This window comes from Lygodium microphyllum, chromosome 3 (assembly GCF_053477565.2).
Source record: "Lygodium microphyllum isolate KBCC chromosome 3, Lygodium_microphyllum_v1.1.10, whole genome shotgun sequence".
Lineage (NCBI taxonomy): Eukaryota > Viridiplantae > Streptophyta > Polypodiopsida > Schizaeales > Lygodiaceae > Lygodium > Lygodium microphyllum.
Window position 1 is genome coordinate 37,321,865 of NC_141137.1, and position 13,134 is coordinate 37,334,998.

A 13,134-nucleotide genomic window follows, 5' to 3' on the forward strand; every position below is an offset into this window, starting at 1 on the left:
AATGCACTAAGGAATGCCAACATAGATATGAGGAATTGAAGAATGCTCTAACCACTGCACCAATCCTAAAAGCCCTAGACTAGACCATAACCTTCCACGTTCACATAAACACCTTGAATTTTTCCATGGGTGGGAGCTGTGTTACGCTAGCCTAGTGAACACAATATGGACTATCTAGTGAGTTTTGCTAGTAGAAAACTCACGGATATAGAGATGAACTAATCTTGATGGAGAGAGAGGGGTTAGTCATGGTGTTTCCTATAAAGAAGTTTTGGCACTATCTTTTGGCTATGCCTTTTACCTTTTTTTTTGACCACCAAGCCTTGCTTTATCTCGTTATTAATAAACCCTACACTATTGGGTGCATTGCTTGTGGTTACTTCTACTATTAGAATTTGACTTCTCTGTGGTTGTACGCAAAGGGAAGTAGCACTACATGGCCAATCACATGTCTCACATACCCCCCACAAGAGAAGCTGCTAGACAGGGCATCACTGACAATTTGCCCCACGTGCATCTATTTAACCTGTCTAGTGAGAGGGATTTGTTTAGAACCAATTTGATGCCATACTAGGTAGATGATATAGACAAGTGCTGGAACATGGACTACCTGAACGACCTATCGAGAAGGCCCACAGACTTAGGTGACTCATCCTCAAGATACAACCCTATCAATTGATTGCAAGCTAGCTCTATAGGTTAGGGCAAGACAGATTTCAACGTAGATGCATGTGGGAATATGAGATACATGACATACTTGCAGAAGTACATGACAGAATTGCTAGAGGACACTTCAACCAGCCAACGAAGGCATGACAGCCCGTAAGAGGTACTGCAGTCTCAACTATGGTGGCCTACTATTTTCTGAGATCCCACATGATTTATGAAGCACTATGATGAGTGCCAATAGACTAAGGTACATGTCTACAAAGATCACATGGAGCTAACCCCAATCATTACAAGATAACATTGTGAAAAATGGAGAATTGACTTCATTGGGCCGATCAATCCTGCAGCACAATACTTACAGGCTAAGTACATTATAGTTTCCCCACAGATTATCTCACAAAATGGGTAGAAGCACGAGCCACCAAAAAAAATGATGCTAGAACCACTGCTAAGTTCCTTTGGGAGCAAGTGATATCATGATTCAGCTACCCCATTAAACTAGTTAGTGATCAAGGCACAAACTTCATTAATGAAGTGATTGCTTACCTCTTGTCGACCTTTCTGATCATCCATAAAAAATCCTCACCCTACTATCCTCAAGCGAATGGCCAAGTTGAATCTATAAGATCTTAGTGAATGTCATGACCAAAGAAATATTTGCCTTGCACTGTGACTAGGACAACAAACTAATGTGATAGCCTTATGGGCCTATCGAACAGCCTATAAAACACCGGTACGACAAACTCCCTTCAAGTTAACGTATGGGACTAAAGCCATTCTACTTGTAGAGTTCTTTGTCCCAAACTTGAGAGCAGCCATCCAAGAGAGATGGAATGGAAAGGAGGCATGGACGGAGCACCTAATCAAGCTAGAACCCTTATCATAGACAACTTCTAGCCACCCATGCACTGATTTGCAAAAATGCATGATGTAAAAACTGGTTTGAAAAACACATCAAGCAATGAGAATTTTAGCCGAGTGACTTAGTGTTGTTGTACTCAATAAAAGGCCATAAACTAAAGATAAAGTTTAGGGGACTAGGGCCTTTTCAAGTTTGCACTATTAGCCAAACCGGCGATGTAGAGCTCAAGACCCTAGATGGAAAGGGCATATGCATCTTCAATGGTAGTTGCATAAAGAAGTACCATCCCCCCACACATCTGATGCACGAGCCTTCCATGCTAGAGTCCCCCGTGAAGATCCGAGTTGCCACAATAACAAAAATTGGTGAGGAGGATGAAGAGGCAGTAGCACCTGCTTACTTGCACATAACAGCCACTACCTAACAAATACATACCTTTGATGCATTGATCGATGAGAGGGAGCTAATTTTAATATCTTAATTCATGATCATTGGACTCAAATTGGCTATCCACAACTACAACTTAGCCCATTTGTGGACCAATCGTATGAACTTTCAAGAAAGTGCAAATTTGCAGCCTCTATCAAGTCTGAAAGCATACTCGTAATTTTCTATGTGTTGCCGAATACAAAAGATGCTAGCAAGGATTGCTATTATGGCACTCATTTAAAAAGCAAGCATTGTAATTTCAACTAGAGTCTCAGTGTATTCATCTTACTATATCGGCAATGTACATATAGTCATGGCTTCCAACAAGAGCAGCGCAGCTCCATCAAAGCCCACCAAAGCCATCGGTAGGAGAAACCTACCACCAAGCCTAAGAAGATAGGTTGTGACTTTTCACAACCCACCAGATCACACTGCCACCATACTGACAAGATCAAAGCTAAGGCCCATGAGCCACAGCTCAATTGGGTGCTTAAACATTGAGGATTTCCACCTAGAAGCATAGAAACAGGACCTCAAAAGCCTGGGAACTCATACTCAAAACCTAAAAGGCAAAGAAGAAACTATAGGCACAGACGAATGGTCAAGCCATGATGGGTCCCCAAGACCTTATTGCAAGCGCAAGGCTATTACAAGGGCAATGCCTAGGTATAGGTGCCTAAAGCCAAGATGGCTAGTGGTACTATTCAAATGCCACCTTGAACTTGACCACACCAAGCCCCATGACATATCTAGCACTAAAGCCACAAAAGACTCAAGCTACAAAGCCTATAGAGTAGAATACACCCTTAAGCTTGCAGAGCCTCAACGAGTCTATCGGCTGAAATTGCAGCTTACTGATTCCAAACAAACTCAACCTAGCACTGCTAGTGTGCCTAAAGCCTCACAAACATCTAGCAGCACAACATCAGAATCAAAAACCACACTTAGTGCACAAGAGGCTAAACTTCACACTTAAGAGTATTCACAATCGCAGATACCAACAACTGTTGATGAGCAGTCAAGTCCACCAATCAAACCCCAGCCTTAGCTGGTAGGCCTTAAACCCTCCTACAAATGACGATCAATTCTTACCTTGGCCTCAGACTTAGTTGAAAACATGGCGGATGACTTGGTTTTTTGCCTTCGGTGCTTGGATTCCACATTTACCACACTTGTTAAAAGTTATGACCAATTAGACTTAGGTCTCTTAAATGAGCCTTTAGCAAAAACAAAGGTATGCACACTGCCTTGCTCATGGGAAGAATCACAATTTGTGTTTGTTAAGGCTCCCCAAGTAGCTGAGGAGCTCATTGCCACCAAAATTTCATGTGAACAAGCACACAAGCAACACCTCATTACGTCTTGACAAGGGCACGATCCTTGCCACCGACTAGGAAATTGAGGAGTTGAAATAGCTTACTAACAACGACTCCTCTTTCTTGCAAAAATGGTATGTTCTTCGACTTCAGTGGGAGCAAGAGGGATAACAAATCATGACCAATGATGAGTAGAGGTGTGCAATCAAGACCTTGGGATACGACCCAACTTACGTAGCCCCAACCTTCTATAGAGTGTTGACCACAATTTGCAACCGGCCCCTAGAAGAGTACATCATGACTCACCCCTCCTTAGATCGCATTTTGATAGAGGAGGAGTTACACATTGCCAGTAGACTTCGGTGATTTCCTAATGGATGTCCTCACACCTACATCACTCATGTAGGCATCTAACCTTTTGACATGGACCACTATGCTAATATGGAGTACAACCCAAACCTCTATGCTTGACTCATGAAAAAGTAGAGCAACGTAAATGCCCTTAACCCTTCAAATCCTAGGAAGGATTCTTCTCATCTCTTGGGGGGTAGGGGGGGATAAGGTGTGGAACATAAAAACAAACCCTAAACATCAATCAATGTCCAAAAGTGGAAAAGAATGGATAAAAATCAACTTATGAGTGATGAAAAGTGTCGTAAATTTTTTGTGGAATGCATGCATTGTTTAAAGGAAATTTGTCCTTCTCTATTTAAGCATTTTAGTTTCTATAAGCACATGTCTTTCCACAAAAAGTATCTGAAGAATACTAATGGTGAGATATGGCTTCATGACAAGCACCTACAATGGCTGGATAGGAGAAAACCCGCAAGCTGCCATTCTCAGAGGAAGAGCGGGCAAGGTATGGCCTCTCAGTGGAGACGAGGGCCTACAAAAAATTCAAGTTCAGGCACATCCTAAATTTAGAAGACATTATCGCACAGAATACACATAGAAGTTCACGAAAATCACTCACCGTAGGAACACTTTGCGATATGGGAGCAAAGGATGATTAAGAGTACTCAACTCAAGATAAATACATGGAGTAAGAAGACTAGTTATGTTTCACATTCAATCAAATACATATGTGGGAAAGGTAAGGCGAAGTGGAGATACAAGGATTACAATATTCACAATACATAATTTCAATTTACATGAGCATGTTCATGTTTAGGTATGAAGAGTTCAAGGTGTAAGTGATGACAATGGGGTCATGAGAGTATGTTGGAAACACAATCGAGAGATGTTCCACAAGCTAGCTCAAAGTAGGATATTATATACTTGTTGTACATGTTGATGACAGTCATGATAATGAAGAAGATGTGAAGGCAGTAAGATCATACATCACCTTCTTTCAGGTTGCTATTGTACTTATGCTCAACTAATCTATAATGAAGATTTCTCACACGGCATTCAACTTTGTCAGTAGATATTTGAAGGCCAACTCTTAGAGTGTTTTCACTATGGAGGCATCATTTCCTCCATGTTTTTTCAAGAATGAAATATCAGATGGTGGCAAGCTCTCTGGTTTTAGAATCCATGAGGATAAAATCTAAGAAGATGATAAGCACATTGAGAAAGCGTTCCCATGTTTCCAAGCAAGCGGGTTGGCAGAGGCGTGAGCCTTAACGGCCCTGCAACAACATGGAATTGCCTACACTCTGCCTTTTTCGTCACCTTTAGTCCAGATTATAGTTTTGTGGAAATAATTCTCTCTCACGGCTTTTTGGCAAAGTCTTTAATCATCATCGTGCATATCCATGGAGAGATAGTCAGAGATCATCACATGCACATTATACATCTTCCATGAATCTCTGAACCCAACTTTTTCAGTCTTCACATGCTCCATGCTCCTTAGCCCTCTATATTTGTTGCAATGTAAGCCACGCTTGATTCAATTCATGTTGCCTCCAGTTCCCAGCGTACATGTTTTTCTCTTCGAACCCCAGCTTTTCCCCATATGCATGTTGAGGATTATTTTGTCACGTCACAATTCCATGATGATAGTTAATCTGCTTCAGTCCATGCAAAGCTTCACAGCTTTGGAGCACAAGTAACCTTGAAGGCTTTGTTCTCTTTCACAATCACTCTTGACTGTTTAATGTCTATTGAAGTCACATCAACCTTCATACATGTGCCATAAGCATGAGATCCAAGCCCCTAAATGATGATGTCTGAATTATCCTTATAGAAGTCACATGTTGTCATATGTTCAATAGCCACCAGAGAAATCTTTGAGTTCAACGCTACCATGAAGCTTGGATTTTTCCACCTCCTTCTACAATCACAAAGCCACCACCATGAATAGTGTCCCCCTCAAATCTTAGTCTCCTCTTCAGCACACACAGTGTCCAAAAAGCACGTAGCTTTTCCTTATAAAAGCTTAAGGCTTTTTTTAAAAAAATTAACAAATATTTTTTATTATTATGCCATCATACTTGTCATGTTTTTGAACGTCAAGTAGGCCGCCATCCTCCTATGGAATATGCCACCATGTCCAATTCAAAAGATTTGGAAACACATCCAAATGAATGCCTCTCTCCTCAAATCTCTTCCCCACATGACAAGAACCTTCATACCATCCATAAAGGCCATTGTATTATGTCTCCAACCATCCTCATTGTCACTAACGTGGGTAACTTCCGTTTATGCTTCAGCAATGACTATTTCCTCGCGTTGGGAAGCTCTTCAAGCATGACCTTGCTTAGCATCTCAATGTCTCTTGGGAACCATAGAAGAATCTTGATAGATTTGAGCAACGCTTTCTCATAGGTGCGGAGAGAGAGAGGCTAATTGCAGCAGAGCTTCATCGCGTTAACAGTAGAGAGACTTCTGCATGGGTTGTTTTCTGTTTTTCCGATGTGACGGTCTATCCTTGTTTATATAGTAATCAGGAGGGGGGGTGGGAGGGGCAGGTAAAGAGAGAACGCTTGCTTTTAGCGTGTTTGATGATATCATTGATGATGTCAGAGAGGGGGCCCCGTTTTTGTAGCGTGGAGATAAAGATAAGAATTTACGAATATACAATGAGCACCACACATCGCATCATCGGGCGAGTGTCACTCCAATGCTCACGACCAAGGCAACGGCCAAGGCATAGCTATACCTTGGGATACTTGGTAACGGGCTACGAAGGCTTCGTTGGAGCCATTGCCTACACACGAGAAGCTCGCACTAGCTTGTAGGAAAAGCTTCTCGAGGGGTCATCCATCCCAGCAGTGTCGTCACCCAAGTGCACTTTACTGCCAAATAACTATCCACTAGGCTAGTTCTTTTTGTTATTCTATACTACAAATATAGTTTTTATAAGCTTATCTTGAGAGGATTTCCCAAATCTTCCTTCCATGAACTGGCATATAATACCTCATTAATAATAACAATTATCTTCATAGTTAGAGCTAGTTTTAAAAATGTGCAATCTTTACCATTTTGTTTTCAACATAAATTAATTTTTGGAATGTATACGCTACGGCCAGTTCTAGTGGTCATAAAGTCAGTATCTATGATAGCTTTAGGCTCAAGGATTTCAGTCTCTTCATCTAGTAAAGGTGGGTTTTCATAAACAGGGTGTACAGGTAATTGGCCTATAAAGGGTCATAATAAACTAATGTGAAAGGTGTTGTGAATTTTCCAATGTGGTGGTAGTTCTAACTTAAATGCATTGTCATTGATTTTATGAATGATCTTAAATGGTCCATAGAATCTAGGTGCTAATTTCACAACTGGGCGTTTATCTACACTTTGTAATCTACGTTTTTCTATTCTTAACCAAACATAGTCATCAACTTTGAAATTCGTGGCCTGTCTTTTCTTATTGGCTTGTTTTGTATATGATTGCTAGGCTTTGATAATCATGTCTTTAACCTCATAAAAAATAGTAGCGTGCATGTTAGCAATATCATGAGCACTCTGAATTCTATTTGATAAAGATGCAACAAGTGTAGACAATCTATAACTATAAATCACTTCAAACGGTGCTTTCTTTGTAGCTGTGTGTGGTGTATTGTTATATGCAAACTGTAATAAATGTAAATGTGTATCCCATATCTGTGGTTTAGAAATAGTGTAAGCACGTAAAAGATCTAAAATAGTACTGTTAGTAGCTTCTGTTTGTCCATTAGTTTCAGGATGAAATGCAGATGAGAAATCCAATTTTGTTCCTAGGTTAGCAAACAAAGTAATCCAAAAGTTATTACAAAATCTAGAATCACGGTCAGAAATAATAACTTTTGGTAATCCATGATTAGTGAAAACAGTTTTCAAAAACAATGGCGCTGCCTGAGATGCTGTTAAAGTTTTCTTGCATGGAATGAAATATGCTTGTTTACTAAACCTGTCTACAACAGTCCAAATCATATCATGGTTAGCTTTAGTATTAGATAAACCAGTAATAAAGTCCATAGAAATCTATTCCCATGGTCTTGATGGAATAGATAAAGGCATTAGTAAACCATACTGTTTACCATGATGTCTCTTAACTCTTTGACAAACCAAACATTCAGAAACAAAGTTAGATACATCAGTATCCATATGTGGCCAATAAAAATCTTTAGTCAATGTATGCAAAGTAGATATGATACCTCTATGACCTTAATATGGAGGACAATGAATCTCATTCAAAACAAAAGGTCTAAATGGAACTGTAACACATAATCTCTTTTCATAAAATATGAATCCATCATTGTAAGACAGTGAATCAATAAGAATCCAATTATTTCCAACTAATTTATTCCAATCAGCATGAAAAGTAATGTCCTGATAATAAGTATCTTTCATAGGAGTTAGAGAATCAAATGATATGACAAAGATATTATGAATAGTCGGTCTTCTACTTAAAGCATCGGCTACTACATTTTCTTTTCCTGGTTGATATTGAATAAGGGGATGAAAACTCTGAATAAAAGCTACCCATTTGACATGTCAGTCATATATTTGGGGTTGACTAAGGAGATGTCTAATACTTTGTTGGTCAGTCTTAATCATAAACTCAGAACCCATTAAGTAATGTTTTCATTGTCTTAAAGCTTGTATAACAGCTAACAATTCTTTATCATAAGTGGAATATTTAAGTTTGGATAGTTTCAGTTTATAGCTAGAATAGGCTATGGGATGATTATCTTGCATAAGTATAGCTCCTATTCCAGATCCGCTAACTATTAAAAAGAATGGTCTATTGAAATCAGGTAGTTGTAATACAGGAGCATGGGTTAATGCATGTTTCAATAAATCAAAAGATTTTTGTTGATTATCAAACCAATGATAAACAATACCTTTCTTTAAAATTTTAGTCAAAGGAAAAGAAAGTAATGAAAAATTTCACACAAACTTCCTGTAAAAACTAGCAAGACCTAGAAAAGAACGTAACTCATGCACATTTTTAGGTATAGACCAGTTTAATATTGCTTCTATCTTCTTAGGGTCAACCTTAATACCTTCTAATGACACAATATGACCTAAATATTCAATTTCTGTTCGAAAGAACTTACTCTTTTTTGGATTAGCATACAATTGATTATCTTTCAAAAACTTAAAAACCAAAGATAGATGTTCATAATGTTCTTTCTCATTTTTACTGAATACCAAGATATCATCAAAGAATACTATAACACAATGCTGATATTTAAAAAATATGTGATTCATCATTATACTAAATATAACAGGTGCGTTAGTCAATCCAAAAGGCATCACTAGAAATTCATAATGACCAAATTGTGTTCTAAATGCAGTTTTAAATATATCAGATTTATCTAATCTCACTTGATGATAACCAGATTTAAGATCTATTTTACTAAATATAGCAGAACCTTGTAGTTTATCCATAAGACCATCTACCTTAGGAATTGGATATCTATTCTTTACAGTAATCTTATTTAGGGCACGATAATCAATGCACATGCGATAGGTATTATTATTCTTCTTTACCAACAAAACAGGTGCGCCAAATGGAGAACTACTAGGTCTAATTAATCCTCTGTTTAATAATTCCTCAACTTAATTTTGAATTTCTTTCTGTTCAATCTGGTTATGCCTATATGGTGCTTTACATGATGGTTGTGTACCAGGAATTAAATCTATTTTGTGGTCTTCAAGACGTGAATGAGGTAGTCCAGGTGGTAAATCTTCAGCAAAACTATCTTTAAATTGTGCAAGGAATTGTTTATGCCTAGGGTGTATATGTTTTTCTTTAGCTTGAAGTTCATTCACCCAAATTAGATAAGATTTATTATTTTTACGTAATGCACATTTAGCTTGAGTACGAGTAAGCAGTGGAAATTTATTGGATGCGTGCATACCATACAATGTAATGTGTTTGCCTTGAAAATGAATTTTAATTAAATATATGGAATAATCTATGTCAGGATTATGCTGATGACGCCAAGGCATACCTAGGATAATATCACTGGACTGTAATGGTACAACTAGAAAATTCCTTCTTTCAGTATATTCACCAATTTGAATTTCTAAATCATGCACCTCTTGTGTTCCATTATACCTTGTGCCTAAGAATGTTGCTTTAATGCGATAATGCATAGGAACAATTTGTAATTTCAATTCTTTCACTAACTTTGCAGAAATAAAATCATGTGTACTACCATCATCATGCAAAAGAATCTTTTCTTTTCCATGCACTAAACATTTCATTGTCAACAAAGAATGTGGAGTTGGCATACCTGGTAAAGTATCCGAAGGAGTAGTAATGTCGTCCTCATCTTCCGTAAAGTCAGGTATTTCCTCATATTCTTTATCTTCCATTGCTCCAAGATAGTTGATATGGACAGGTGGCTTCTTCGATTGGCAATTGGCTGCTAGATGTCCAGGTTGATGGCATTTGTAACACACTATAGGTTTGGCTTTAGATACATTGTTTGCAATGGCAGGAAGTCTAGGAATATTAGGATTTGGCTGTGAAGATGGCTTAGGGTTTTGATTGGTATTTGATAGCAAAGGAGGTAGTTTTGTCCAAGACTTACGGAAAGATGATGAAGGAAATCGACTTTGATTGAATCTTCTAAAATTTAAATTGAATTGCTTAGAACCATAGTTACCATTTGCTTGAAATTGTTGTGGACGCTTGTCTCTTCCTCGAATCTTGTCTTCAGTGTCATGACCTAAAGAAATTGCATCTTCAAGGGTTGCAAGCTTGAACATATTGACTTCAGCGTAGTAATGCCCAAGTAATCTAGACATAAACTTGCGCTTGTGAGTCATTTCAGGTACATCTTCAAGCATGCATAGTTGCAGTAAGGCATTCCAAAAGCGCTCGGTGTACTGGGAAATAGACTCACGATCTCTTTGCTCAAGAAGGTCCCATTGCTTTATGGCTTTTTCATGGAATTGTGGAGGAAGGAAATTCTGCATAAACTTCTTTTTGAAAATCTCCTAGGTAGTGGGACAATCTATGCTCTTACGAACCACGGTCCACCAAAGAGATGCTCGATCCACTAAATGATTAGTGACACATTTAATTTTGTATTTTTCAGCGTATGTATCTTCATGAAAGTAATCATCAAATTGACTGATGAATGCAAGAATAATCTTTCCATCTCAAGTTCCATTGAAAGTACGGAATTTGAAATTTCTTTTACTTATCTTTGTTTCTTTGCGGATGGATTGAGCTTCGAGAGTCGCATCGATGGTTTGCCGGATAAGATCTTCGGGTTGTGGTCTATCTTTGTCGGTAGTCGATCATTGTAAATTGGCCAATTGAACTTGCAAGGCTTGTCGGGCTCTCTGTTCTTCATCCAGCTGCATCATAATTAAATCCAATTTTTGTTCCATTGTAGGTTCAAGAAGATTGCCTTCAGCTATTAAATCGTCCATATTTTGTTCCGTCATCCTGTAAAAATTCAAAAGACCTCACACTCTCAAAATCCAATTAACGGATGAGCGTAGCTCAAAGTCGGGTATACAAGGCTTATAGATTTTTGTTTAGCTTTTACGGTCTTCGACTTTTGCGGTTGCAAAATTTGAAGTCTTCGTAAAATCTGTGTATGACCTTCTGTGTGTGCTGAAACTTGTTCAGCAAGTCTATGTATGCGAACAGAGTCTTCCAGGGAACAACTTTGCAGTTCAATGCTTCTGCGCAAGAATAATCCTTATGGGAGTTTTTGGAATAAGTCAGTTTTGACCTCTAGGAACTTGATGGACCTTTGTGACTTGCAGAGTAACAAAAGTTACAGAACTTGACAGACTTTGTAAGTTAGTGACTTGTGGCTTAATTGATTAAGCTTGTAGCTTAATCTGAACCTTACGTCGAATTTTAGGGGGGAGCAGTTTTCAGCCTCGAAATTTACGGCGAGTATATACTGATGCCGCTGGATCAAAAATTTGATTAAGTAAGCTTTATTAAAGCTTACTATTAAGCCTTTTAAACTTTCAAATAAGCTTTTTAAGCTTTTGGGATATGGAGTTACTGTCAGACTGTTGAAAAGAAAACGACTTGTAGAAGGAGCTTTCCTTGTGGTCCTCCGCCTCCTCAGGCCGGTCCTTCGCCATCAAAGGCTGTAGACAGAGGTTCTTGACCGCCAGGAATCCACCCGTATCGACCGTTCGCGATGAAACTGACTGTAGAGCCCGATCGTTCCAAGAGCTTCGCCTTCGTGCAAGATGGGTAGTGATTGAAAGCTCTCGATCTCAGCTTCGCTTTGATACCACTGGTGCACATATCGAATGATGTATGCTCGTGTAGTGAACACCGGAAGGTCCCCAAGAACAAAAGAACACTACTTTTTGCACAAAACTCAAGGTAGAAAGCATACACGACATGAACAAGAGACCAATTGGGTACAATCTCCCCCCATGCCTTGTGTGAGCGCTCCACAAAGCATGTATTTTATGTATTAATCATCTTCAAGCTCAAATAATAGCCCAAATTACAAAAATAGCACGCTTTTGGCTTTTGAGTTTGCTTTAGTACAAAATAGAAATAAAGCTAATGGGCAGGTGCCCAAAGAGTCAAGCATACCCAATACAATGTCCAAATACAAATATCATAATCGTATGTCCATGCGCATACAAAATAATAAATAAATATCCAACGCCTTAATAAATAGGCGCGACAACATATAGGCGCCATGCCTAAGGTATGCGCCCATCAAAATGTAAAAGATAACTCGAATACACACTATCCTCCAATGCTTTCCTTTGCCACTGCTGCTATCTCTACACATCAACTGAAGCATTCATAATCGTTGGTAAAATAATACAATTAAACTGACAAAAGTGAATACCAAGCAGTCTTCAACTACATAAATAAATCAACTGGTTAGAAATCAATCCTAACCTTAATTTATCACGAGTGCGCACTCTAAACTCATAAACGTTTATTAATTTAATATGTATTTTATGGAATCACCCGCTATGGAATCACCCACACTAAATTAATAAAATGCCCAAAAAGGATAAGCGTCCCCATCAACTTCTCGCACAAAGAATCCACTTTGTGTATGAGCCCCGATCAACAAAGTTTATGGAATCACTACAAGGATTTAAGCCTATAGTGACGACGGGTAGCAACGCGGGTACCGGCGTAATAGCAACGCTCCACAGGGAAAAAAAAGGGGCCGAAACCAAGTGCGGGTTTATTTCGCATTTTTACGTTTTGTGTTTTGAGAGCAAGAGCGAGAGAGAGAGCGACCATCGTGAGAGAGGGAGAGGAAGAAGGCTTACTGCCGCCGCTGCCGCCTCCACCATTGTTCGCGAAGGAGAGGAGGAGCCTTCATCGCAAAGAGGAGCCGCTCCACAGTCTCACCATATCTCATCGGTGAGTCTCCCTCTCTCCTTCTTTTGCTTGTTTAGGGTTTAAATCACTTTCTCTTTTGCTTGTTTAGGAGAGGAAATGAGAGAGAAAGAGAAGGAGAG